At 40.3% G+C, this 27,473-nt stretch overlaps 1 protein-coding gene across 1 annotated transcript in view; it reads left to right on the top strand.

Annotated features, from left to right (window-relative positions):
* Positions 1-27,473, top strand: part of grik3 (glutamate ionotropic receptor kainate type subunit 3) — a 131,004-nt gene that overhangs the window by 1,157 nt on the left and 102,374 nt on the right. The window lies entirely within an intron of this gene.

The following is a 27,473-nucleotide window of genomic DNA, read 5'->3' as shown; positions in this document are numbered from 1 at the left end:
TCTTTTTATTTTCATATATGTAAATCCCAATTAAATTTGACTTTCACGTCATATCATGCTAATTCGTAAGAGTCAAGCATCATGTCATTCCTGTCATGACAAACACTAAAATATTTCATTATGATTGACTGCTGCTCTCTGCAGAGTCCCCCGACTTCCAAGACGTAGTGTGCTCATGTCTCAGCATCCCTTAAAGCTGTCAACTTGTAGCACAAAAAAAAAGACTTGAGTTGTTTTTTTTTGTCAAAAAAAAAATGTCAAGGTGCTGAGACAAATGTACCTTGAAGTGTGCCACCGTCACACAGCATTGCTTTTTATAGACTCTGCCATTGCTGTGCAGTAAGAGCGTTTTTTTTTTTTTTTTGTTTTGTTTGTGTATCATACTGAGAGGTGGGGGGAAGGTTGCGGAATATGTGCCTCAATGTCAAATTCTGGGGGTTGGGAGTGGGGGTTTATTATATTAGTGTATTACTGCTGGTTCACAACATTAGGTACACCTGTACAGTGTAATGACACCATCTAAAATGATGCGCCGTAATTAAACAATATGCGTATTATTGTGGTTGGAGTGGTGTAACCTGTTCCTAATATTTTGCTCATACATCATTACAAACAAATAAACATATTTTATATTGTTTTCGATTGTACGGGTGTACCTACTGTTGTAGTAGCAGTCAAAAGTTTGGGGACAACTCCTGATTCAATAGCATTGGGAAGTGTGTCTAAACTTTTGACTAACACTAAAGAACCAGCAGAGGGCCCTCTTTTTGTCGATCAGAGCAAGAGAGAGAGAAAAAAAATGACGTTGTCAAGGTGGGAGGCACCATCTCCGCTCCCCCGCCCCCCGCCCCAAGTGCCATCTGGGTAATGGTGGGCATCCAAGGTGGAGTTGTTGCCATTGATTCGGCGGCCTTTTACAGCACATTGATCTAAGTTGAGGCCAGATGGTCGCGTTGTGTCGTACCGCCGATTCTATTTGCTGGGGGAGAATAAAAGAGTGCTCGTCTTGCTTTGCCCCCCCCCCCCCCTCGCCTGACATTACAGTTTGCCGCAATAGAGGCCTGAGGTTGTCTTCTCCGGTATGAGGCCATTTTGCAGGAGGAAAAGTGCAAACATTATGACGCATATTTAAATAGTCGAATTAATAGTAATTTTTGGTCATTATTTGTTGTCTTGTTCTGGGGGGGGGGTGGCCCTCGTGTATCATCAGTGACTTTATCTGCAAAATAATATAAAGCGCTTCATCAGTGTTATCACTTTAGTCTATCCCGCTCTTCATTTCCTTGGGAACACCTGCACGCGTGCATTTGGTGTTTCATTATTGTGCGGCATGAGAGATGACGAGAATGCAGCTACTCACAGTCAAACGAAGAAGTGGTAAAGAAATCCATCAAAACTTGGGCATAAAAATTAAGCATAAAAATTAAGGGTCTCAGGGGGGGTGCTGGAGCCTATCCCAGCTGGCGGGGTACACCTTGGAATTGGTCGCCAGCCAATCACAGGGCACATATAGACAAACAACCATTCACACTCACATTCATACCTATGGACAATTTGGAGTCGCCAATTAACCTAGCATGTTTTTGGAATGTGGGAGGAAACCGGAGTACCCGGAGAAAACCCACGCATGCACGGGGAGAACATGCAAACTCCACACAGAGATGGTCGAGGAAGGAATTGAATTTGGGTCTCCTAGCTGTGAAGCCTGTGTGCTAACCACTTGACCACCGTGCAACCCTATGGACAATTTGGAGTCGCCAATGAACCTAGCATGTTTTTGGAATGTGGGAGAAAACCAGAGTACCCAGTAGAAAACCCACACATGCACGGGGAGAACATGCAAACTCCACGCAGAGATGACCGAGGGTGGAATTGAACTCGGGTCTCCTAGCTGTGAGGCCAACCACTAAAAAGAGGTTAGCTACTGTATAATGTAAACTAAATCAACAGCAATGAAGTCTATGCAGTCTACAGTATATGTAGTTATGCTAGGGTAGTAAATGATATCATTTTCTAATTTGCATACTAAGTATCTGGGCATGCCCATATAAGGAAGTCCGGGTTGCATTGACGTCAGTAGTAGTAAAACATATTTCAGGGCTCACTTCCAGACGCGCAAAACTCATCATCTTACACTTTTCCATCATTTAACACGAAAATACTTTGTTGTAACAACCAGAAAAGTGTAAAAGTATAATAAAGTATCATATTGGTCATATTTTACTGAGCATCCAGCATCCTGTTTCTATGGTTATCATCACAATTTTTTCCCTTCTATGGTGACGTCACAAAGTGGCTTGCATTAACTACTATGACAAGTACAAGTATTGGATTCAAGTCTCCCAACATGGAATCCACTTCAGGGGGCCTGGGGGGGGGGGGGGGGGGGGGGGGTGAAAACGAGGTGACGCTGCATCAAAAGCCGTGTGAAATGAAGACAACCATCAGATGAATATTTCATATGGATCCAAATTTAATCTGCCCCCAGATGTGGAGAGGAAGGAAGCCGGGGGAGATGCAAAAGGTTGCGGGCAGGTGAAGGGATGGGATATCCTAGCTTGGTTATTAGGGCCGCCATCATCTACTCAAATAAACATGGCAAGTCTGATCGACAGTCCCCTACTGCCCTCCTGGGCTTTTAGGAACCTCCATGTCGCTCCCTAAATACAAATGGCCGGTCTCTCTGGGCTTCTTGTTCGCAATCCAATCCCATTTCCTGTCCGTTCATTAGACTGACAAACGACACATTGAATTAGCACATTGTTCTATCTCCTCTAATCATCTCAAAATATGCTACAAAATTTTTTTGATGATCATCAGAAGTGACTGGTTGCATTTTTTTAAAAGCCTGAAGACGTTCTAAAAAATAAAACTCACATTTTAATCAAATTTCAAGTATTAATTCTACTTTTGCACTACATATATTTTTTATATGTATAGTTTTATATCATATTCCCATGTATGCATGTATGTTCACATACAGTAACTTCCCCTCCCCCGAATAACTCACACTTGAGTGTAGGTTCCCCAAAACAACTGTAAATATATTATATATAGTCATATTGTTTTCCACTTGCAAGTTCATCTTTTAAAACTACTTCAGCTTGAAATATACATTTCATACAATAATAATATTTTGAGGGTTTCTCACCCTTTAAAAGACAGAGCTTCTTTCAATTAAAAAAAACAACAATAATGTTTATAAAAGACATTTCAATTAGTATTTGCAGATTATTATTATTATGATTGGCTGTTAGAAGAGTCCTAGATTTATTTTATATACTGTTATTTTTTCTTCATTATCAGGTTTAAAACAAAAACTGTAAACACTCCTGTCCTCAGGCCAAAATCTGTCAGCTTCCCCTCCCAAAAAATGCAGAAAAAATATTAATTAATTCGTTAGTGATGCTCTAATCAGGGTTTTATGCTGCAGATTATCCATGAGTGAAATCAGATTATAGATTCATTGTAAATGTTTAAATGTACTACTGGCTATATTAGGATATAAGTTTTTTTTATTTGTGAGAGGTACTTCTACAAAATTAAAATGGCCAAATACGAAAAATTTTCGTCACATTTGATTTCATTTTATATTTTATTTCAAGCCAAACGAAGCCAATATGCTTGTTTTACCAGAACATTAACACAATGTTGGTATATACAACTTAGGTTTTGTATTTATGGGGATCACAATAGATGAAAATATTCTCATATTACAAATATACAACATAAGGTGGCCAGAAATATTTCAATATTGAACAAAGCAAAATTTGTTCTCAATCATAAATCACTCCACACTCTTTATTGCTCTCTGGTTCTACCATAACTTACTTATTGTGTGGAATTATGGGGTAATAACTATAAAAGCAATCTTCACTCGCTAAATGTACTGCAAAGAAGGTCAGTAAGGATAATTCATAATGCCGCCTCCATAGAAAATACTAACTCCTTATTTCTAAAATTACAAATACTTCAACTTGCTGATATAGTTCATCTTCAAACAGCTAAAATAATGCATAAGGCTAAAAATAACCAATTAGCTAAAAATGTCATCTAATACTTTTCTACAAGAGAGGAGAAATATGATCTCAGGGAAGAACTACATTTGAAACACTTATATGCTAGGACTACGTTAAAAAGCCATAGCATTTCAGTATGTGGAATCAAACTATGGAATGGATTGAGTAAGACCCTCAAACAATGCACAACGATGAGCCAATTCAAGAAACAATACAAGCAGTTGATGTTTGCTAAATACAAGGATGAAGAGTCTTGAACCAGTCATGATGTGCTATACATATCACTATATTGACACTTACTATGGTACCCATTATGTCATTGGATGCTCATATCACCTCCTACTTTGGTATGTGAAAAAAAATATATACTAGGAAAGCAGGAAGTGAACAAATGTAACAGTTACTGATTGTAAAAGTACCAGATGGAGGGGTAGGATTTAATAAGCTTTGCTTCTTCCTACTCCTTTTGGACATGTGGAACTGTGAACTGATTATGTGATGCATTCAATTGTAATCTGATAAATTCAAATGAAATAAAACCATTACCATTACCATATTTCACAATGCATTTTGTGAGTCCTCTCACATTATTAAGTGAAAATATGAATGAAAAGCAGGTTTGCAGGTGTGACCCCTTTTCAAGCACGTTTTTTTTTCTTTTTGCATTGTATTTTTTTCCACCAGATTTAAAACAAAGACTCGCACTCAAGGCCAAAAGTGGTCATCTTCCAAAAAAATAATAATTATCTACTTTACATGAGTCCATATGCCTAAAATGTACGTATCACACATGAATTCATTTTGAACCCATTTTTTGATGGCATATTTCTAGGACCACTAGAGCTAAAGTGGTTTTAGCGGGCTCGTTCTGTCACATTAAATGATGATTATGCAATAATCCAAGTCACTGGGGGCTAATAGAGAAGGAGGATCTCCACAACCAGTAAAATAATCATAGCGGAACCCTTTGCAGCCCCTTTACATATGTATTATTTCAGACATAAATAATACACATGAGTGTGTGTTTTAGGGTAAATGTGTTCCCTAGTGGCGGGCAGACAGGAAGTGATGTTGGGGGTTAGCTTGAGTTGAGTTTTAGCTTGGTGTGGGTTAGTGCAGCAGCAGTCGGCCATGTTATTAGGGATATTGTGACTGTTTGTGAGATATAAGACAAACCTACAATAAAAGATGATTGTGTGTCTGGTGCTTGTGTGTCTCACTGAACATTACAGTAACAATACTGTTACCAAGTGACCAGTTTAGAGTCCTAATATCATTCACAGCATCTTTGAATGTGTTTTCCGAATGCCTTATATTTGGGTTGTGGTTTATTTAGCCATTTTAATGCTTGAAGTACATAAATTGTGCACAATTTTACATTTTTGAGGTGGCTAGGGACGACTGTACTGCAATACAAGCTATATGGTTGAAGTATTTTCAAGTTCACTGTTGTCCTTTTGAGAAGTTAAACTGTAATAAAAACTGCCATGCAGTCAGGCCAAGGGGCTCATGTCCTGTTTCACAATGTACAAAATACATGTTCGAACCACAGCTCTACCAGTATTGGTAGCACTCATGCAGCCCTATACTATGACACTATTATCACTTGTGTTGCCATTTCTTTAAACAATAATGAATACGTTTTCATTCATTCATTCATTTTCTACCGCTTATCCTCACAGGGGTCGGAAGGTGCTGGAGCCTATCCCAGCTGTCTTCGGGCGGGAGGCGGGGTACACCCTGGACTGGTCGCCAGCAAATCACAGGGCACATATAGACAAACAACCATTCACACTCACATTCATACCTATGGACAATTTGGAATGAAGGCTTGATTGCCAGAACAACAGCTTTTATTGCAGGTTTGAATTATCTTAGAACAGGCACACTAATAATAACATAATAATCCTAATCATAACATGGACTACTTTTGTGGGCCGTAATCCAGCTAAAACTCGACTATGAACCCTCAGCGTTACTTTACTTTATAATTATAAATTATTTAGAATATCGTGAACATGTTTTCTATGGTTTCACTACAGGAATATTCATTTTTTAAATTTTCTATGCCGCTTCATCCTCACGAGGAGGCAGACGTGCTGGAGCCTACCCCAGCTGTCTTCGGGCGAGAGGCAGGGTACACCCTGGACTGGTCGCCAGTCAATCACAGGGCACTTATAGACAAACAACCATTCACACTCACATTCATACCTATGGACAATTTGGAGTCACCAATTAACCTAGCATGTTTTTGGAATGTGGGAGGAAACCGGAGTACCCGGAGAAAACCCACGCATGCACGGGGAGAACATGCAAACTCCACACACCGAGGGTGGAATTGAACCCTGGTCTCCTAGCTGTGAGGTCTGCACGCTAACCACTCGACCGCCGTGCAGCCCGAATTCAGTGGAAAGTAATTCTATACTGCTATCCAAGTTTACTTTCCAAGGTATTGTTCCTTGAGAAAATTATAATAAAATGCTTGTGATGGGTGTATTCGCTTTTGTGAGCTACTTAACGTGGTGAGTCTAAAAGGAGAGTAAGGCAAAAATTCCACAAACCGCAAAGAAAGAAAGACGGAGCTCGGGGACGTGTAGTTTAGCTTGTTAATTAGCGCATACCTTTTGATCCCAATTTGAAACCTCGCCACGTTGCAGTGCCGCTTCCTTTTTTTTTTTTTTTTTTTTTTTTTTTTTTTTGCACGTCGCCCCCGAGCCAGATAAAACCAGGCTTCATTCGTGCGCCACCTCAAACACTACAGAATTCACTGGAGCAGCATTACCGTTCCGCTTTCCCGCCCTCGCGTTAGCACTGTCCTTATCTATTTCCAAATGTTGCATGTAACCTGTGACACCCTGCTAACAGACACACAATCACAACAGTGAAGGTAAGGCGTCCTCCATCCTATTTAACTGTGAGGATAAAAGAAGAAAAAACAGGGTATTATTCTGCTTTTGAATCAAGCTTCCATTGTTTGGTGCATCCGCAACGTCAGATTGTGTGAATCCTCAAGAATCTCATGTCTGCAGGGAGCCATGTGTGCACGAGTGCATGTTTGGGTGCCGGGGGACGCGTGCCTGCATGATGAGGGGAGGTATAGTTGAAGCTGGCATAAAAGGCCCCAGAGGGTGAGGGGATGGTGGGAGGGAGGGGAGGGGGGATCGTATGCAAGAGCTACTAATCAACTGTGAGAGTCAACTCTTGTTTTTACCTCCTCTCCCCGTCCCTGAACCCTCCCTCCCTCCTTCCGAGAGACGAAGACAAGGAGTGGATAAGACAAGCTTCTTCAGGCCAAAAAACAGTCCCGAAGGACCCCTCACATTGCACCCTCACACTTCTTTCCTTCTCATCCCGGCGGTAACAAACGGCAAGTTCAGGAAGTGCTCAACATCATTCCTCCCCACTGATGGATAGCTGGGAGGTTAGAAGCCAATGTCAATTTATAACAGAGCCAGAAGCTTCCACTCAGCACTCATGCCGCATGCAGGACGGACAATTTTGGGATGCTCTCGACCGCCTCTGCTTTTTTATTTCATTAGTGCACTTGTGGGGAACCACAAAATAGAAGACAGGTTGATGTGACGCTTCAATGCAAAACCATAATAATTACAAACAATATAATATAATAGACTGCATGGCGATCGAGTGGTTAGCGCGCAGGCCTCACAGCTAGGAGACCTGAGTTCAATTCCACCCTCGGCCATCTCTGTGTGGAGTTTGCATGTTCTCCCCGTTTTTCTCTGGGTACTCCGGTTTTCTCCCACATTCCAAAAACATGCTCGGTTAATAGGTGACTCCAAATTAACCTAGCTCCAAAAGTGTTTGTTTCAATTTTCTATGTGAAATCAATGAGCCAAGGAAGGAAGTTCCAGTAATCCTTAAAAAGACCAAAATATGCAAAGTATTACATGTTATCATGAATGTACCTGTTACTACATGGTCACAGCATGTATACAAAACCAGAAAATCTTGTTTTTGTCCCATTACACGCAGTAATGAGTTGTCTATTTTTATCTGTTTTATATCTTTAGAACGCACAGAAAGACGTATGTGTTCATGTCTCATATAACGACAAAGGATAATAGACAACATTTTTTTTTAAAAGGGCCGTTTTCATCGGGCACAGTCAAGACTGCCTCATGAAACCAGTAAATGACTAAATCACTTCCTGTTTACATTCTTACAACCAATAAGGGAACAGTCACCAATAAGAGTGAGGTCACAGGTTTCCACACATTAGCACTGATTGAAAATTATATATATATTATATATACACAGGAAAGGGTTGCACGGTGGAAGTGGTTAGTGCAGCTTGGAGATCCGAGTTCGATTCCACCCTCTGGCATCTCTGTGTGAAGTTTTCATGTTCTCCCTCGTGTATGAGTGGGTTCTCTCCAAGGACTCTCCCACATTCCAAAAACATGCTAGGTTAATTAGCAACTCCAAATTGTCCATAGGTATGAATGTGAGTGTGAATGGTTATTTGTCTATATGTGCCCTGTGATTGGCTGGCCACCAGTCCAGGGTGTACCATGCCTCTTGCCCGAAGACAGCTGGGATAGGCTCCAGCACCCCTCGCAACATGATAAGCGATAGAAAATGAATGAATGAATAATATAAAATGCTTTAGCAAAATCAATAAAAACAAAATGCCAGAATTCCATGTAGCGCTGCTGCTAAGATTGAAGAGAGGAGTGATGAGGCGGTTTCTTCATAGCAGTCATGTACAATGTAAAAAGTGCAAATGTCCGTATTACAGCTCTAATCTAACTATAAAAATACATTTGATTACCAGTCCTTTATCAACTATGACAAAATGTAATAATATAATGGAATGGATGGGATTTAGCTATCTCTTCACAGTGTTTTGAACTCCTGTTTCCATGGCAATGTTGTACAAAAAAGGTGAAATGTGCAATGGAGGTGGCTGACCAACTAGTTGAGGCTGATTCAAGACAGGATTAATGGATGATTAATGCCACAAACTGTTAGTGTTTGCAGCCTCTCTGTTACATTTATAGTGTTTATATTCTTTGAAATGTGATATGATTAATGTGGATCAATATGATTACTTGTGACACTAGTTTAGGGTCCATGCAAGTAAATTAGGATTGAATGTGGTAATGAAGGCTTGATTGCCAGAACAACAGCTTTTATTGCAAGTTTGAATTATCTTACAACAGGCACACTAATAATAACATAATAATCCTAATCATAACATGGACTACTTTTTTGGGCCGTAATTAAGCTAAAACTCGACTATGAACCTTCAGCGTTACTTTACTTTATAATTATGAAGTAAATTATTTAGAATATCGTGAACAGGTTTTCTATGGTCTAACTACAGGAATATTCATTTCTTAATTTTCGATGCCGCTTCATCCTACGAGGAGGCGTGCGCGCTGGAGCCTACCCCATAGTCGCCAATGAACCTAGCATGTTTTTGGAATGTGGGAGGAAACCGGAGTACCCGGAGAAAACCCACGCCTGCACGGGGAGAACATGCAAACTCCACACAGAGATGGCCGAAGGCGGAATTGAACTTGGGACTCCTAGCTGTGAGGCATCCGCGCTAACCACTAGTTCACCGTGCAGTTCATTATATTATATTGTCAGTAATTATTCTGGTTTTGCATTGAAGTGTCACATCAACACGGGGAGAACATGCAAACTCCACACAGAGATGGCCGAGGGTGGAATTGAACTCTGGCTTACTCGGCTTGCCCACCATGCAGCCATTACAAGAATATGTGAGTCCTTCTTTGCCGAATTCAATCGCGGTCGGGTCTGGAACCAATAAACCACGATAAAGGGGGGATGTAGTCTAAATATATATACATAAATATATATAATATTTATGTTAACATAAATGTATTAACTGATACTACTTCACAGTGTCTAAATACGACAAAAAAAATCTTTTTTTAATCTAAGCAATTTCATTGGCTGATTTTTGAGTGGCGTCCCTGCATGTGCTTTCACGTTAACCATAATAAAGGAAGTAATTATGCCTGCAAACTACTGCTACAATCGGTCTGCGAGCATAATTATATGTTATTATATTCCCCATTTACTTTAAATGGTCGCGGGTATGTAAAGAGCCATCACTGGGTCCGGATCAGGATCAAGGTCTGCTATTTGGTGATGACTGATGTAGGTTGCAAAAAAAAAAAAAACAAATGAGATGAACCCCTAGTTTGCCTGCTTTTGTACTATTAAAAAAAAATATGTTCTATTGATTGTTTTTTCAAAGTTGACCACTCCTCGCTTTTAAAATGTGAGTCATACGCTTCCAATATATCAGTAATTCAAATTTAAAAGCCAAAGCTAAAAAAAAAGAACAAAAAAAAATGAGCACTCATTGTCCGTTTAAAATGAGAAATTCCCTCCAGGAAGGTTGCCTATTTCCTGCGAAATAAGCATCAATCAAGAAGCAATGCCGCTAATTGCTTTTCATTAAGGCCACACATACCGTATATAAAAACTGCATGCAACGAAATAGTCTGCAATCAGCAAGTACTATCTGCTGTGATGAAAAAGATCCATTGAAGTAATGCCTCCATAATTGGATGCAAATTTAATGAGACATCTGCAGTGTGTCAGAGGGCCTGTTATGCCCATTGCTAATGCAAACAATGTACGTGTCACTTTCCATGGTGACTTCTCAATCAGCCAAATGTTACATATCACGGACGTCATGAGTGGAGGAACATTTTGTCCGCACTTGCAGACGGTACATTGTTCATGCATTAATTCAATCCAATAAATATATTTTGGATGTACCAGGTCATCCATCGGCTTTTATAAATTGAGAATCTAATGAAAGGTATTATCATGCTCTTTTCAATGAGATACTTCAAAAAATACTAGTTAAACATCTTCTGTACAACATGTTTTCGGATGTACTGGGGAAAAAAAAAACGCTAGTAGTCAAAGATCATTTATATGACAGCAAAGTGCCGCTGTTTTTCAGGATCTACTGTAAAAGCACCAGTCAAAGATTGTCTATGCAACCGGAATTCTCTGCTGTTTTTGGGAATCTATGACAAAAAAAAAACACTAGTCAAAGATGATCCGTAAAAAATACTAGTTAAACATCTTCTGTACAACAGGTTTTCGGACGTACTGGGGGAAAAAACGCGAGTAGTCAAAGATCATTTATATGACAGCAAAGTGCAGCTGTTTTTCAGGATCTACTGTAAAAGCACCAGTCAAAGATTGTCTATGCAACCGGAATTCTATGCTGTTTTTAGGAATCTATGAGAAAAAAAAAACACTAGTCAAAGATGATTCGTAAAAAATACTAGTTAAACATCTTCTGTACAACAGGTTTTCGGACATACTGGAACAAAACAAAACAAAACGCTAGTAGTCAAAGATCATTTATATGACAGCAAAGTGATGCTGTTTTTCAGGCTCTACTGTAAAAGCATCAGTCAAAGATTGTCTATGCAACCGGAATTCTATGCTGTTTTTAGGAATCTATGAGGAAAAAAAAAACACTAGTCAAAGATGATTCGTAAAAAATACTAGTTAAACATCTTCTGTACAACAGGTTTTCGGACATACTGGGGAAAAAAAACGCTAGTAGTCAAAGATCATTTATATGACAGCAAAGTGCCGCTGTTTTTCAGGATCTACTGTAAAAGCACCAGTCAAAGATTGTCTATGCAACCGGAATTCTCTGCTGTTTTTGGGAATCTATGACAAAAAAAAAACACTAGTCAAAGATGATCCGTAAAAAATACTAGTTAAACATCTTCTGTACAACAGGTTTTCGGACGTACTGGGGAAAAAAACGTGAGTAGTCAAAGATCATTTATATGACAGCAAAGTGCAGCTGTTTTTCAGGATCTACTGTAAAAGCATCAGTCAAAGATTGTCTATGCAACCGGAATTCTATGCTGTTTTTAGGAATCTATGAGAAAAAAAAAAACACTAGTCAAAGATGATTCGTAAAAAATACTAGTTAAACATCTTCTGTACAACAGGTTTTCGGACGTACTGGGGAAAAAAAAAACGCTAGTAGTCAAAGATCATTTATATGACAGCAAAGTGCAGCTGTTTTTCAGGATCTACTGTAAAAGCATCAGTCAAAGATTGTCTATACAACCGGAATTCTCTGCTGTTTTTGGGAATCTATGACAAAAAAAACACTGGTCAAAGATGATCTGTAAAAAATACTAGTTAAACATCTTCTGTACAACAGGTTTTCGGACGTACTGGGGAAAAAAAAAAACGCTAGTAGTCAAAGATCATTTATATGACAGCAAAGTGCCACTGTTTTTCAGGATCTACTGTAAAAGCATCAGTCAAAGATTGTCTATACAACCGGAATTCTGTGCTGTTTTTAGGAATCTATGAGGAAAAAAAAACACTAGTCAAAGATGATCTGTATGACAGAAGCACTCTGCTCTTTTTCAGGACCAAATTCAAAAATATGACAGCATGCTGTTGTTTTTTTTAGGATGTACTGCAAAAACACTAGCTGAAGATCACCTATATCCAGGCATGTTGGCACGCTATTTAAAGATCCTCGATATGACAGAACATGATGCTGTTTTTAGGATGACAAGTCAATGAGCTTCGATACAACAGGAGTACTATGCTGTTTTTAGGACATACTGCAAAAAAATTGTCAAAGATCATCTACTGTATATGATGTGAATTTGCTGCTGTTTTTAGGAATCTGCTGCAAAAAGCTCATCTCATGATAGGAACACTGCTGTTTTTAAAGGCCGACAGGAGAAACGGCTGTCAAAGATCCGATATTTAACAGGAATGCACTACAGTTTCTAAAGACCTAATGCAAAAAACACAAAATTCAAAGATCCTTTATTTGCTCTTTTTAGGAATCTGCTTCCAAAACATGTGTTGCTCCCAAATCTATGACTGAGCTCACAGGTCGGTACATGTACATGGGTGCTTTTTTTCTTCTCTCAGGGCTCTCAGGGTTGTAGGTGGTGGTGGTGGGGGGGCAATGAGTGGGATCTGGACTGGATGATACATCAGAGATTCCTTTGTTATTTTTATTTTAATATATGAGATGATGCTGGTTTGTGTGATGCTGGTAGAGTCCATTAGTGAGGAGGGGGTGGAGTCTCTCTTGCATCTGTCGGACTTACGCAAGTCACAAGAAGATGTTCCCCAATCCTCAATTATATACGCTGAAATACAGTAATCCCTTGTTTATTGCAGTTAATTGGTTCCAGACCAGCTGCACGGTGATAAAGTGTTTAGCGTTCAGGCCTCACAGCTAGCAGACCCAAGTTCAATTCCACCCTCGACCATCTATGTGTGGAGTTTGCATGTTCTCCCCGTGCATGTGTGGGTTTTCTCCGGGTACTCCGGTTTCCTCCCACATTCCAAAAACATGCTAGGTTAATTGGCGACTCCAAATTGTCCATAGGTATGAATGTGAGTGTGAATGGTTGTTTGTCTATATGTGCCCTGTGATTGACTGGCGACCAGTCCAGGGTGTACTCCCCCTCGACCCTAAACGATAGAAAATGAATGAATGAATGAATGAATGGTTCCAGACCTGAGAAGAATTAGTATTTATGAATATTTTCATAGTTCATCAAAAACCTGTAGAAGAGTTTAGAAGACCTTCTAAATCTGTTTTTCTACATTATTAGAGCCCTCTACACATTAAATAATACCCCTATATTCACGCTGCAATAAATGTGTTGTGGACGTGTGGAGGATAGGAAGTGACGTTGGTGGTTCAGAGTTGGGTTTTAGCTTGGAGTGGATTTTGGCCCACTTATCCGGGTCTGGGTCGTGGGGGCAGCAGTGTCAGTAAGGAAGCCCAGACTTCCCGGTCCCCGGCCACATCCTGCAGCTCCACCGGGAGGACACCAAGGCGTTTCCAGGCCAGCTGTGAGACATAATCCCTCCAGCGTGTCCTACAGTAGGTCTGCCCCCGGGGCCCTCGCCAGGCTAGAGGACTAGATGCCCGAGCCACCTCAACTGATACGATGGCAGAGAAAATAACGCAGAGGTCTGATTTTTGTGATGCAAATGTATTACGCTTTTGAACGAATATTGTTTTGAGAAGGCATAATATTAGGCATACACTTAACCGTCCCCAGAAATCCGACCAGTCTCAGGACAGGAAGTGTGGAGTGAGTCGCTGTTACCTTAAATTCAAATTATAGAATTTTCCACACTTTTTAAGACCGAGTGGATATCTTGTACGACCCAGACCTTAGCTTAGCTTAGCTTTCTTATCTTGACAGCAACATTGTCTGACCGAATTACAAGATGTTAAATCAACAAGCCAAAGCAGGGGGAGCTTCAAGTGGAGCTTTTTCCCATCATTCCCATTCCTCGAAATAGCACACACACACACACACACACACCTCATTTGATTGCACCCAGCAGCAACCTGACTTTCCTCCCTGGTCTTCTGTGCACCTTGATTTGAGACTGGGATGTAGGAGGTGTGGGGGTGGGTTAAATGCCACATGGAAATAAGCTGGTGATTGCACTTCCTACCCTATGAGGTGAAGGAGACACCTGCCGCCTGATTAGCTGTAGAACCCCGATGTTCAGGAGAGTGACATGCTGGCTCATCAGACCCCTATTCAACTTGCCAGGGGGAAGGGGGGGCTGCCCTTTTGATTGCTGCAAAATGGTGGCGTCATTGTCGCCCATGCTGCACCCAGTATCCAACATGATGACATCTGTGGTCTTCAAGGAGTCAATCGTAAAATCTAATATTGAGATTAAATGTTATTAGTTATTTCAAGATTAACTGCCAAGGTGTGTACCCCGCCTCTCGACCGAAGTCAGCTGGGATAGGCCCCAGCATCCCCCCGTGAACTGTATTTGTTTACCAAGTAGACCAGTGGTGGGCAAATATTTTTTTTGGGGGGGCAGAACATATATATAACACACACACACGATTTTATACTCATAATTTTTCTTGAATTATTTGTCTAATTTAATCTGTAAAACTGTTATATTATCAGCTGTATGTTCTCATGTCCCTTTTTCAAGAGCACCTTAAACGCCACATCAAACTATGTAATTTAATTTTACAGTTTTTTTTTACTAAATAGGACATCCAACTTGCAAGTCATGTTGCCAGTTTGTATGTTAAAAGTTAAAAAACTGATTCAAACGCTTGGTGGGCCCCTGGGCCGTAGATTGCCTACCCCTGAAGTAGACGAATGTGACTATAATAATACTTCCTGTCCCTCACTTAATGTGTTCTGCGTGGGAACGCCTCCGTACTGGTTCCATACAGGAAAATCTGATGAAGAATACATGAAACATAACATGCTACCATGACTGGTAGAGGGTATTTTGGAACCCTTTTACTGTAAAAATGGTGACAATTACCGTACCTAATTGAACTATACTGCTTGTTGTAACGGCTGCACGGTGGTCGAGTGGTTAGCCCTCAAGCTTGGAGACCCGAGTTCAATTCCACCCTCGAGTTTGCATGTTCCCCCGGCGCATGCGTGGGTTTTCTCGGGGTACTCCGGTTTCCTCCCACATTCCAAAAACATGCTAGGTTAATTGGCGACTCCAAATTGTCCATAGGTATGTCCATATCTGTGTTAAATCGCCTTTCTAAAATCTGACATTGCTGTTGGTCAGGTACAACTCAGGAGTACCCCAAGGCTCTGTTTTAGGTCCATTGTTGTTTTTCTTGTGACGTATTTTATTACGATTAACTGACTATGCACCGGGCGGCCCGGAGCACGAGTGGTTAGCGCGCAGACCTCACAGCTAGGAGACCAGGGTTCAATTCCACCCTCTGTGTGGAGTTTGCATATTCTCCCCGTGTATGCGTGGGTTTTCTTCGGGTATTTCCTCCCACATTCCAAAAACATGCTAGGTTAATTGGAGACTCCAAATTGTCCATAGGTATGAATGTGAGTGTGAATGGTTGTGCCCTGTGATTGGCTGGCGACCAGTCGAGTGTGTACCCCGTCTCTCGCCCGAAGACAGCTGGGATAGGCTCCAGCACCCCCGCGACCCTCGCGAGGAAAAGCGGTAGAAAATGAATGAATGAATATGCACCCACATTCCAAAAACATGCTAGGTTAATTGGTGACTCCAAATTGTCCATAGGTATGCATGTGAGTGTGAATGGTTGTTTGTCTATATGTGCCCTGTGATTGGCTGGCGACCAGTCCAGGGTGTACCCCGCCTCTCACCCAAAGACAGCTGGGATAGGCTCTAGCAAATGCTTGTTGTAACCAAAGCTCACACTTTCTTTTTTTTAGCACGTTAGCATTCACTCACTGCCACTTTTCACTCAATCAAATGGCCCAAATGACAACAAACAGCATTTCAGTCTCATAGAAGCTCAGCATTCACTCAGCTTAGGACTTCAAATATAACCTGAAAGCACCTCACCGCTTTATAGACAAACTCGCTTCCTGTTTGGTGCAATTAAATTTAACTTTTCTTCTTTTATCTGCTCCTCAAAAAAAAAAGAAAAAAAAAAAAGCAAAGACAGTTGCGGCTGGCCACAGACTTATTTGTGTGGACTTTCTACTGGCTAAATAGTTGCTGTTGTCAGGCTGCGTATAAAATCCCTCATTTGTGTTTTTTTTGTTGTTGTTGTTTTTTGTCTTCTCTCTCCAGAAGACCAAACATGATCTGAGATGTCACTTTGTTGTTCTCACTTCTTTTGCTTGTGCAGCATTGTTTTATTCATTGCTGTGATTCATATTTACAAAACTAAAGCCTATAAAAGCACCCTTTTTTTTTTCCTCCGGTGCCACAGAATGAGATAGGTTTCAGTGTCAGCCTTGTACGGGCGACTTGTTTATTTTACAAGAAGCAGCGGGAAGAAAATCCGCCGTCATCTCAGCGCTCAAGCATCTACATAAGTCAAGCGTTTGTGTGGGATGACTTCAGTCAAAAGAAAGACGTTAAGGAAAGTGTCACAGAAGAGGCCTAGGAGAAAACACCAGTTTTGTCCGTGAGAGATCCTTTCACCAACATTATACAAGTGCAGCGGTGTGATAATGAACATAATAAGGTGCTCTGGAAGGTCAGTGTTCATTTTGGGTACAGTAATGAAACTAAATGCAAAATGTATCGTAAAATGAGTGGTTAGGCCTCACAGCTTGGAGACCCGAGTTCAATTCCACCCTCGGCCATGTTGAGTTTGCATGTTCTCCCCGGGTACTCCGGTTTCCTCCCACATTCCAAAAACATGCTAGGTTAATTGGCGACTCCAAATTGTCCATAGGTATGAATGTGAGTGTGAATGGTTGTTTGTCTATATGTGCCCTGTGATTGGCTGGCGACCAGTCCAGGGTGTACCCCGCCTTTCGCCTGAAGACAGCTGGGATAGTCTCCAGCACCCCCGTGACCCTCGTGAGGATAAGCGGTAGAAAATGAATGAATGAATGAGATGAAGGGCTCTAATTTGGTGGCGCAGCGCAAGGTGGCGCAGGATGTCACAAGGTGGCGCACCCCACGCAGTGATAATTTGGTCCAGCGCACCACTGGGCATGGCGGCGCACCAGGGGTGATAAAATGATGATGATAAATGATAAAAATCATATATTTTTATAGTTGGATCATAGAAAACATGTTTACAACCTTCGGAATATGTATTTGTTGACTTTATTAGAGTCCTCTAGACATACTATAACACCCCTAGTCACCTTTACAATTCTATTAGCTAATATAGTAGACATAAAATGAGTAAGCCATTTAAGACATAAATAAAACCCGTGTTCCCAGGTTTGATTCCCCCCTCAGGCATCTCTTGGGTTTGCATGCTCTCCCCGTGCATGCGTGGGTTTTCTCCGGGTACTTCCTCCCACATTCCAAAAACATGCTAGGTTAATTGGTGACTCCAAATTGTCCATAAGTATGAATGTGAGTGTGAATGGTTGTTTGTCTATATGTGCCCTGTGATTGACTGGCGACCAGTCCAGGGTGTACCCCGCCTCTCGCACGAAGACAGCTGGGATAGGCTTCAACATACCTACGACCCTCATGAGGATAAGCGGCATAGAAAATAGATGGATGGGCTCTCACACACCAGTACCTGCGCTCATTTGCACTGAAGTTTATTATCAGAATTAAGTCCTAGAAAAGACACACACAAGTGTTTCAAAGCAGCAGGTTTCTTTAAAAGTGCCCCCACTGGCAGACAAAATGCACCTTCCAGCTAAGGTAATTACTAATTAGGTTAGAAATGAATTCTCCCAGTGTTCAATACAGTGGAAATTTCTGTTGACAACCGGCTGATTGCATCCCTTCCAAAGGATCCTTTAACTTGTAACTTTGCCTCGGAGCCATTCACCTTTAAATCAGATTGATGTTTTACATTTTGTTTGTGCTTCTGGATGGCTGATATTTTTAATTAGCTTAGCTTGATTTTTTTAAATTTTAATTATAGATAGCATTTTATTTCATATTGATTTAACATATGAATTTAATTTATTTTTCTGTATTATTATTATATTCCATTTACATAAAAAGGTCAAAGTCAGAGTTTTATTACATTTTCTTGTATTTATTTATGATTCTGCCCATAGGGTAATTTAAGTAAATTTAAACTTGACACTTAGATCAATGCATGTTGCTTGTAATAAATAAATAAATAACAGTTTTAAATTAACACCTCTCTGAAGGTTTCGATGGAGCTAGAACAAACCAATGTTCAGATTTGTGACTCCAATTCTATCCAAATGTTAATATTAACATAATTTCCTATTGAGGTCACCACTCTTGTTCTTTTTTTTACGTACTTGAAACCCATTTACTTTTCATTAAGTAGTCTTGAACCTATTGACCTTAAAGAAAACACATGCAAATGGTCCCTTTTCCAGCTGCATCACATGGATATAGAATTAGAATTATAGAAAAGTATCCTGATCATTACACGCTAATTAGACAATAAAAGACACATTGTTAAACATGCTTGTAAAAGTGAATGTTAATTTATGTACACTTGCAGCGTGATTAATTATGGAATATTTGAAATAGTAATGAAAGGACTAAGCATTTAAATGATTTATACATGAAAGAACAATCAATCAGAATAACAATTAACATAAAGCAGCATAATGAGTGAGCAAGTAGACGGTTTGAAGTACAGTCATATATAAATGATGGCTTTAAATGGCGTCAACTTGGCTCACAAAAGGAATGTGTGCATAATGTGAGCATAACAATTTCTTGTATAATCACATATATTTTGACATTTTTAAAAGATTCAGTACCGTTTATTATCAACTCCATTCACATCTAGTGGCTCGTCATGGACTGAAGAAATTAAAACAGACAATTCTGGAAGAACTATCAAGCTATGTGTGCTGGTTATTGTGTCTATCTGCTCTACGGGAGTCTACAACTCAATACAATGGGCCAAAAAAAATGAACAAAATAGGTTCCCTTTAACGCTGGTGGCGATTCATTTTTAACCTTCCTGGTGAGGTTGCGGTGATTTCACTCTCTCATCATGTAAAGTCTACAGGAGATGTCACTTTGCTTGCTCCTTCGTCAACAGTTATCAGTTGTGTCCGCTTGCACGCAACTTGTGACAGGTTGTCACGCACTCTTGACTTTGTTAATTAACAACTAGAGGGCACCCAGTGGAGCGCAAAACCTCCGCCAAGGCTGAATAATAATGCAAGATAAGTGGGAGATGTCTCCTTCTTTCTTAGCAGCTGTACAGTGAGTACAATCTTCACACTATAGCTATCATTTTATCATATCTTGTCAAGGGACAATACTATATGATAATGATACTTGGATATACAGTACTTTGGAGCAGTAAATGTACAGCTTAGTATAGAGTTAATATTCATTCATTCATTCATTTTCGACCGCTTATGCTCACAAGGGTCGCGGGGGATGCTGGAGCCTATCCTAGCTGTCTTCAGACAAGAGGGTACACCCTGAACTGGTCGTCAGCCAATCACAGGGCACATATAGACAAACAACCATTCACACTCACATTCATACCTATGGACTATTTGGAGTCACTAATTAACTCGAAGTAAATTAGAATTGAATGTTGAAATGAAGGCTTGATCACCAAAACAACAGGCTTTTATTGCAGGTTTGAATTACCTTCCAACAGGCACACTAATAATAACGTAATAATCCTAATCATACCTATGGACAATTTGGAGTCGCCAATTAACTTAGCATGTTTTTGGAATGTGGGAGGAAACCAGAGTACCCGGGAGAACATGCAAACTCCACACAGATATGGTCGAGGGTGGAATTGAACCCGAGTTTCCTAGCTGTGAGGTCTGCGGGCTCACCACATGACCGCTGTGCAGCCCCTTTAATACTCACTACTCCTAAAAATTTAGACATAGAAATACTCGATTTAGTGTTTTTTAGTCCAGTTATACACGTGCATGGCCACTTGTTGCTAGGCAGAATCCATGGGGCATCTTCATTTATGCTCTCATGTCCAATTACAAAAACCATGATATGACATAACTATAAACGAACAGAAAGATGTGACACCTACACATGAAGGTACTGCTTTTCGTTTATTTTTTCTGTCATGAAAAATTTTCAAAATGTGAAAAACTCCCACAAGACAGCAAAAAGTCATTAGCTAGAAGAGAAAATAGCCAGCCCTGTCAGTGGTGAGTAATGTCAGGTTTAAACGCTTCATTGAGCACCTCCACCCTCTCTACATTATGCCTATCCGCCACTACATAGTCGATAAAACTATACCCCTGATGCATAAGGAAGCAAATTCATCAGTTTTTCTCATATCCGTTAACTGACCGTTTTTTCTCTATTTGAGTAAACACCACAAACACCACACAGAAAATAAACTATAAAAAGTTTGTATGATTCGTACTGATATCGGCTCAATATTGGTATTGGACAATTATCAAGGCTGTAATATTGCTATCATATCGGAAGTGAAAAAAAAATATTAAAAGTCCCCCTCTGGCCCAGTATATTGTACTCTAAGCTATAATTGCTTAAACTCATACAGTCTGCAAATTAATTCATTCATTCATTTTCTACTGCTTATCCTCACAAGGGTCGCTGGATACACACTGGACTGGTTGCCAGCCAATCACAGGGCACATATAGACAAACAACCATTCACACTCACATTCATACCTATGGACAATTTGGAGTCACCAATTAACACTAAGTAAATTAGAATTGAATGTTGAAATGAAGGCTTGATCACTAAAACAACAGGCTTTTATTGCAGGTTTGAATTATCATACAACAGGCACACTAATAATAACGTAATAATCATAATCATAACATGGACTACTGTTGTGGGCCGTAAACTCGACTATGAACCCATAGCGTTACTTTACTTTACTTTATATTTAGTATTTAGAATGTTGTGAACATGTTTTCTATGGTCTAACTACAGGAATATTCATTTATTAATTTTCTATGCCACTTCATCCTCACAAGGAGGCGGGCGTGCCGGAGCCTACCCCAGCTTTCTTCGGGCACAAGGCGGGGTACACCCTGGACTGGTCACCAACCAATCACAGGGCACATATAGACAAACAACCATTCACACTCACATTCATACCTATGGACAATTTGGAGTCACCAATTAACCTAGCATGTTTTTGGAATGTGGGAGGAAACCGGAGTACCCGGAGAAAGCCCATGCATGCACGGGGAGAACATGCAAACTCCACACAGAGATGGCCGAGGGTGGAATCAAACTCGGGTTTCCTAGCTGTGTGGCCTGCGTGCTAACCACGTGACCATCATGCCGCCATTGCAGGATTCAATATTATTAAATGGTATATTATAATGATTATAACACAATTATAACACAAGAAAACTAGTTAATTTCAGCTAGCTCACAATGCCGTCATTGGGATACACCTATTTCAACTATGTGTGCACAGAAAAGTGAAATAAATATGTGTTAAAAAGTGCAGTTCCCCGTTAACAACAACAATATATAATGGATCCTGAGAACCAAAAAGAAGCAGGACTGCGACAAAGTAGAGTTAGGAATCAGTTAAAAAATGGCAGTACAGGCTGTGATAAGAAAATGATGAGGTTGTTAACCAAGCGGCAGATTTACATGCGCCTTTTCATTGGAGGGGGGGAACACGCGAATACAATCACACTGTTCACAGCTGGTGGCGGCCGGCATTCTGAAAAAAAAACAAAAAAAAACCCAGCAGAATTGTTCGATTTAATAGTATGAAGCCGAGAGAAAAGCAATGAATAAATAAGAGGTTATGCAGTGGCACAATTGAAATCAGCGTTGGATTCAATTTGTGGTTGGGATGTTACTAGGAGGGCAGAAAATGGCTTCCTGCGTCACATCATGCTAATTTGCATTCATACACAGTGATGCAATGCAAACTGCAATATCCTTCCCATTGTTCCCAGATACATCTTTAAATGCTTAATGTATCTAATCATTTATTTTGATTCACTGAGCGTGATTCGCTGGTAATTAGTTGAACAGCTGCTTAGAGGACTCTAAAGATGCATTTTTCCAGGCCTCGGCACTTTGCATGTTCATATCTGCGCAAGCTTGTGCTTCTCCACTTCTGAATAAGAAAAAGCCGAGTATAAATGGCTCTTCTAATGACTCTCAGCAGGGCTGCTCCTTCCATCTTTTATGAAGCAGGAAGAAAGGCACGCATCATTATACCGCGCCAATCTCAAATCCACCAGCAGCATGATGCTCGACAAAAAGAATCCCCTCCTGGCAAATCGGGTGTAATGGGACACATTAGCGCATCGTTAGCCTGTTAGCATGCCTGGAGGTCAGACTCTGGCTGCCAAATTCCCGCTGCTGTTCAAAAAGATGTGCTGGCTCTAGATGAAAGACAGATGCATGGACATTTCCATATATATTTAGCAAAATATTTGAGGGACTAATGTTTTTTTGTTGTTAAAAAAAGAGATACAATCCCTGCACTGTCCTTATTGATCACCCTCGTCACAGCCTCCGAGACGGATTCAATGCCAGTGTGGAGTTCTCAAGGAAAACTCAGACAGACAGACAGGCAGGAGGAGGAATACAGCCTGTTCCCCAATGTCAAAAAAACTAAATAAAACAGAACAATCCATCAAGCGACGGGAATGTCACATAGCAGATCCAAAACAGGCTGCATATCAAAGAAACAACGTGACAGGCAGAGTTCACCTACAAGAAAAGTCCTTGACTAACATTTTTATAACGTGAACTAGGGAATTTCCCATAATGCTTTGCAACTCTTAAGGATTTTTTTAAACTAATCACCAAGATTAACACTTGCACTAGCACTGCAATTTCCGCCTATTTGGATCAGGTGATAAGCATGTGGGGCTTTAATGTGTATCTTAGCACAAATACATACAGTATGTATGTGTGCAACTATGACTAATACAAGTACATTCGAATGGAACAAACTATATTTTCCTGACAGGTGGGCCAACTGACATTAGCCACGTTTTTCTCTTTCTGAATGACCTTTCCGAAAACAATGGTATACATGGAAAGGAATATTCCAATCGCGTGTCTACATGCGCTGCTATAATCAACCAGAATAGTCAATGGGGCATGCGCAGTAAAACGTAAACACCAACATCACGTGATACCGACTTCCTCAAGTTTTTCTTTCACTTGTTGGAATAACTCCGTATTGCCAGTTTTTCCTTCGTCCTGTCTTGGAATTTAGTTTGAATCAAAAACAAACTTTCCGCAGCAGTCCAGTGCCGATTGCTTGCCTCCATTTTTTTAAATCGAAGAATGTCTCGAGCTGCGTGTTCCGACATATCTCAGCATTCGCTGAAAGAACGCACCCAGAAACAGGAAAATATAAAGTTCAATCTTGCTAATATTTTATAATTAAGCTCGGCACATGTTTTATATAGATATGTATTTTCTTTTTTAATAAAACTGGACTTGTGAATGGCGTATAGAAGGGTTTAGATTCTGTTCCACAGATGGCGGTAATGCACACGAAAGCTGCTTGCCAACCGCCAATAAACAACAGAAGAAGAAAAACCCCACAAAGAAGAACGCAGTCTGACAACTTTCCGTTTCCGGGTACAAGATATCGCAATCGGATTGGGGAAAGGAATATTCCACCCCTGTGAATCCGATTATATATTCATTCGGATTGGCACTTTTCTTTCGGAATGAGGTGTATACAAAGGTTACATTCTTTCCATTTGAGCAAAAACCCGAATGGAATTGGAATATTTTGGGTTCATGTAAACGTGGCTAGTGACTAATAAGACAAAATTCTTTACATTCTGGCTTTAAATGACAATACGTGCTACGGCAGCTAGGCTACTTAGCAGTAAATGGATGCATTGACCATAGCCGCAGATAATGTAAATGAGTTTGGAGGATGAGCAGGATCGATACTTGTGGTCAGGGAGGACATTAATAAGGAGGAGGAGGTCACCTCGTGGAATCTGTCACTGAAAGTGATTGAAAGTGATTTTCACTATGTGAGGCATCGTGCGACATTTGACGATGGAAAAAATGATCTGTGGCAAATTTGTCTATGGGAAAGTGAATGGCTTAGACTAGTCCAAGTAATGAGGAGTTGCTACAATTTGCCAAGAAATGATAAGAGATGTTTCAGAAAATTCATCAACACACAATCAATTCAGGGCTAAAAAGGTGCTTGAGGCTAACGAGTGCAGGGACTGGTCAGCAAATAGTGTGAAAGTCATCTGTGAGAGAGATGACCATCAATTAAAGGCACTTAAGGCAGCTAATGTTGAGCAAAGAAGATCCTAATGAGGAGATGTGAAGGTGGGATCACATCTCTGGAAGTCAAGTGCGCCGTTTAAGATTCAAGCAGAATGCTAAAAGCCGCCAACGCCGATGGGCCCTCCCCCCTTCCCCACCTCATCACGCCATCAAGGTCATTTAGAAGGTGTAATCAACTTTCCGAGTGAAATGGAAACGAAGTTGCTCCGCTTTAAAAGCAGTGATGGGGAATTATGTGCGGCGGCGCGGCAGGTGATTACGTTAATTAGTTCCTTCTGTCTGCGAGGAAGGCGTTACTAATCAAGCAAAATCAGCCCGTGCTGCGTTTGTTTGAGATGGAAACCTGCTCGCTCACAGCTTTTTCTTGTCGCAGTGACTGATAATATGGAATTGGACACAGTAAGACGGACAATTTCTCTACATTACCTGCTTCATTATCTATTGATAGGAATTAAAGCCTTAAAGGTTAATGCATTTTTTCCCCCAATCTACAAAACATATTGTTGTTGTTTGAAGAACGAAAAGTCAAAGCTTTGAATGCAGCACTTTTAGGATTTTGCCCATATGGGTGAGGCTTTAAAACTCATTACAAGAGTCTTATAGCCTTTTTCCGCACAGAGGCCAAACAAGGGCACTTATGTGTTTGAAAAGTCAGGATGTACTTGAAGAAAGTTTGAGTGCAAGGGTTCACAAACTGAGCTTCGGGATCCAAAATGGGTTGTTGGTAAGTTTTTGTTGCATTGCTGTAATCATCAAGCAGAAGAGGTTTTTGATTCATATTTGTCGTAATAGGCTGAGTGGTTAGCATGTTGGCCAGAAAACAGTCAGGAGATTGGGAAGACCTTGGTTAGAATCTCCGCTTGGGCAACTCTGTGTGGTGTTTACATGTTCTCACTATGTGTCATGTCATCATGTAAATACCTCAGGCAGTAATGACCAAGTAATGTTGATTAGACAGATGAGTCAAATAGTTGTGTTACACTAGCCTCGTATACATGGACCCAAATATTCCAATTCTATTCGGGTTATTTGCTCAAACGGAAAGAATCTAACCTTTGTATACATCTCATTCCGAAAGAAAAGTGCCAATCCGAATGAATATATAATCGGATTCACAGGGGTGGAATATTCCTTTCCCCAATCCGATTGAGGTATCTTGTACCCGCTCAATCGGAAAGTTGTCAGACTGCGTTCTTCTTTGTGGGGTTTTTCTTCTTCTGTTGTTTATTGGCGGTTGGCAAGCAGCTTTCGTGTGCATTACCGCCATCTGAGGAACAGAATCTAAACCCTTCTATATGCCATTCACAAGTTCGGTTTTATTAAAAAAGAAAATACATATCTATATAAAACATGTGCCGAGCTTAATTATAAAATATTAGCAAGATTGAACTTTATCTTTTCCTGTTCCCGGGTGCGTTCTTTCAGCAAATGCTGAGATATGACGTAACACGCAGCTCGAGGCGTTCTTCAATTTAAAAAAATGGAGGCGAGCAATCGGCACTGGACTGCTGCGGAAAGTTTGTTTTGGATTCAAACTAAATTTCAAGACTGGACGAAGGAAAAACCAACAAGTCCAAAATCCAACAAGTGAAAGAAAAACTCGAGGAAGTCGGTATCACGTGATGTTGATGTTTACGCTTTACTGCGCATGCCCCATTGACTATTCTGGTTGATTATAGCGGTGCATGTAGACACGCCATTGGAATATTCCTTTCCATGTATACCATTGCTTTCTGAAAGGTCATTCGGAAAGAGAAAAACTCATGTAAACGTGGCTTATGTCGGTTGAAGCGGGTTAAAAAAAATATAGTCGTCCCTCTCAGTATTGCGACTCAATTATTGCTGCCTCACTCTATCGTGGCTGTTTTAATTAATGAATTAATAATATAAGAAGTTATTGCTATTACATGGTTGACCATAGTGTATTATTAGTCCAAAAATATTGAAGGACAAGGGTAAGGTGTATGTAGTACATATTCTGGCAGAGAGAGTGAAAAGATGTTATCCTCACATTATGTGTGGAAGTGGTAAGTTTTTTTTTTTTTTGTTTTTTCACAAGTGAGTATAATGCAATACTTCATGTTTACATGGCTCTAATAACGATAAAGATTGTATTTAGAAAGTTCTAAACAAGTTTTAACTACAAACATACTATTTCGCGGAAATTCACTTATCATAGTCAGGTCTGGAACTAATTAATCACTATTAACAAGGGATGAAACGTGCACGGCTGTTGTGTTGCTTGAGCTATTATTTTTCTGACAAATATTTTTCCGTTATCAAACAAACCTAGTTTGTCCCCCAAAAGTTGAATTGACTTGAAATTTCTCAGCGCGCTATACTAAACACCAACTGTGATTATATGGAGTTTTTTTGCCGAATCACCACAAATTTCCTCCACATCTTTAGGGGACTGATGAGCCCTTGTATGTAAAATGTGAGTAAGATTGGTTGAAAAACATGGCCGCCACCCAGCAACACGTCTTTGTCATTGATCATTTGTCTCATGATTGTTAAACTTTGATGATATCCCTATTACATGTGTATGAGCAATTGCATGTTATGACTTCTGATGCATTTTGAGCATTTCCACAGACACAGTGCCCTAGTCTAATAAGTAGTAGTTTCCTAGGATGTTTGATTATCGTCAAAACGACCAGCTAACTGACGAATTGAATTACCTGCATGGCGCATGAGGTCAGGCCCGTAATGCGCCACACTGAGTGATCCGGATTGTTTGTAAATACAATGTTGAAAAACAGAAAGAAAAAGGCTGC

Source organism: Doryrhamphus excisus, linkage group LG5 (assembly GCF_037039965.1).
Source record: "Doryrhamphus excisus strain RoL-2023G ecotype Guam linkage group LG5, RoL_Dexc_Guam_v1.1, whole genome shotgun sequence".
In the NCBI taxonomy this organism is placed as follows: domain Eukaryota; kingdom Metazoa; phylum Chordata; class Actinopteri; order Syngnathiformes; family Syngnathidae; genus Doryrhamphus; species Doryrhamphus excisus.
Note: the sequence above shows the minus strand (reverse complement) of the source record. Positions and strands in the feature narration are given on the sequence as shown.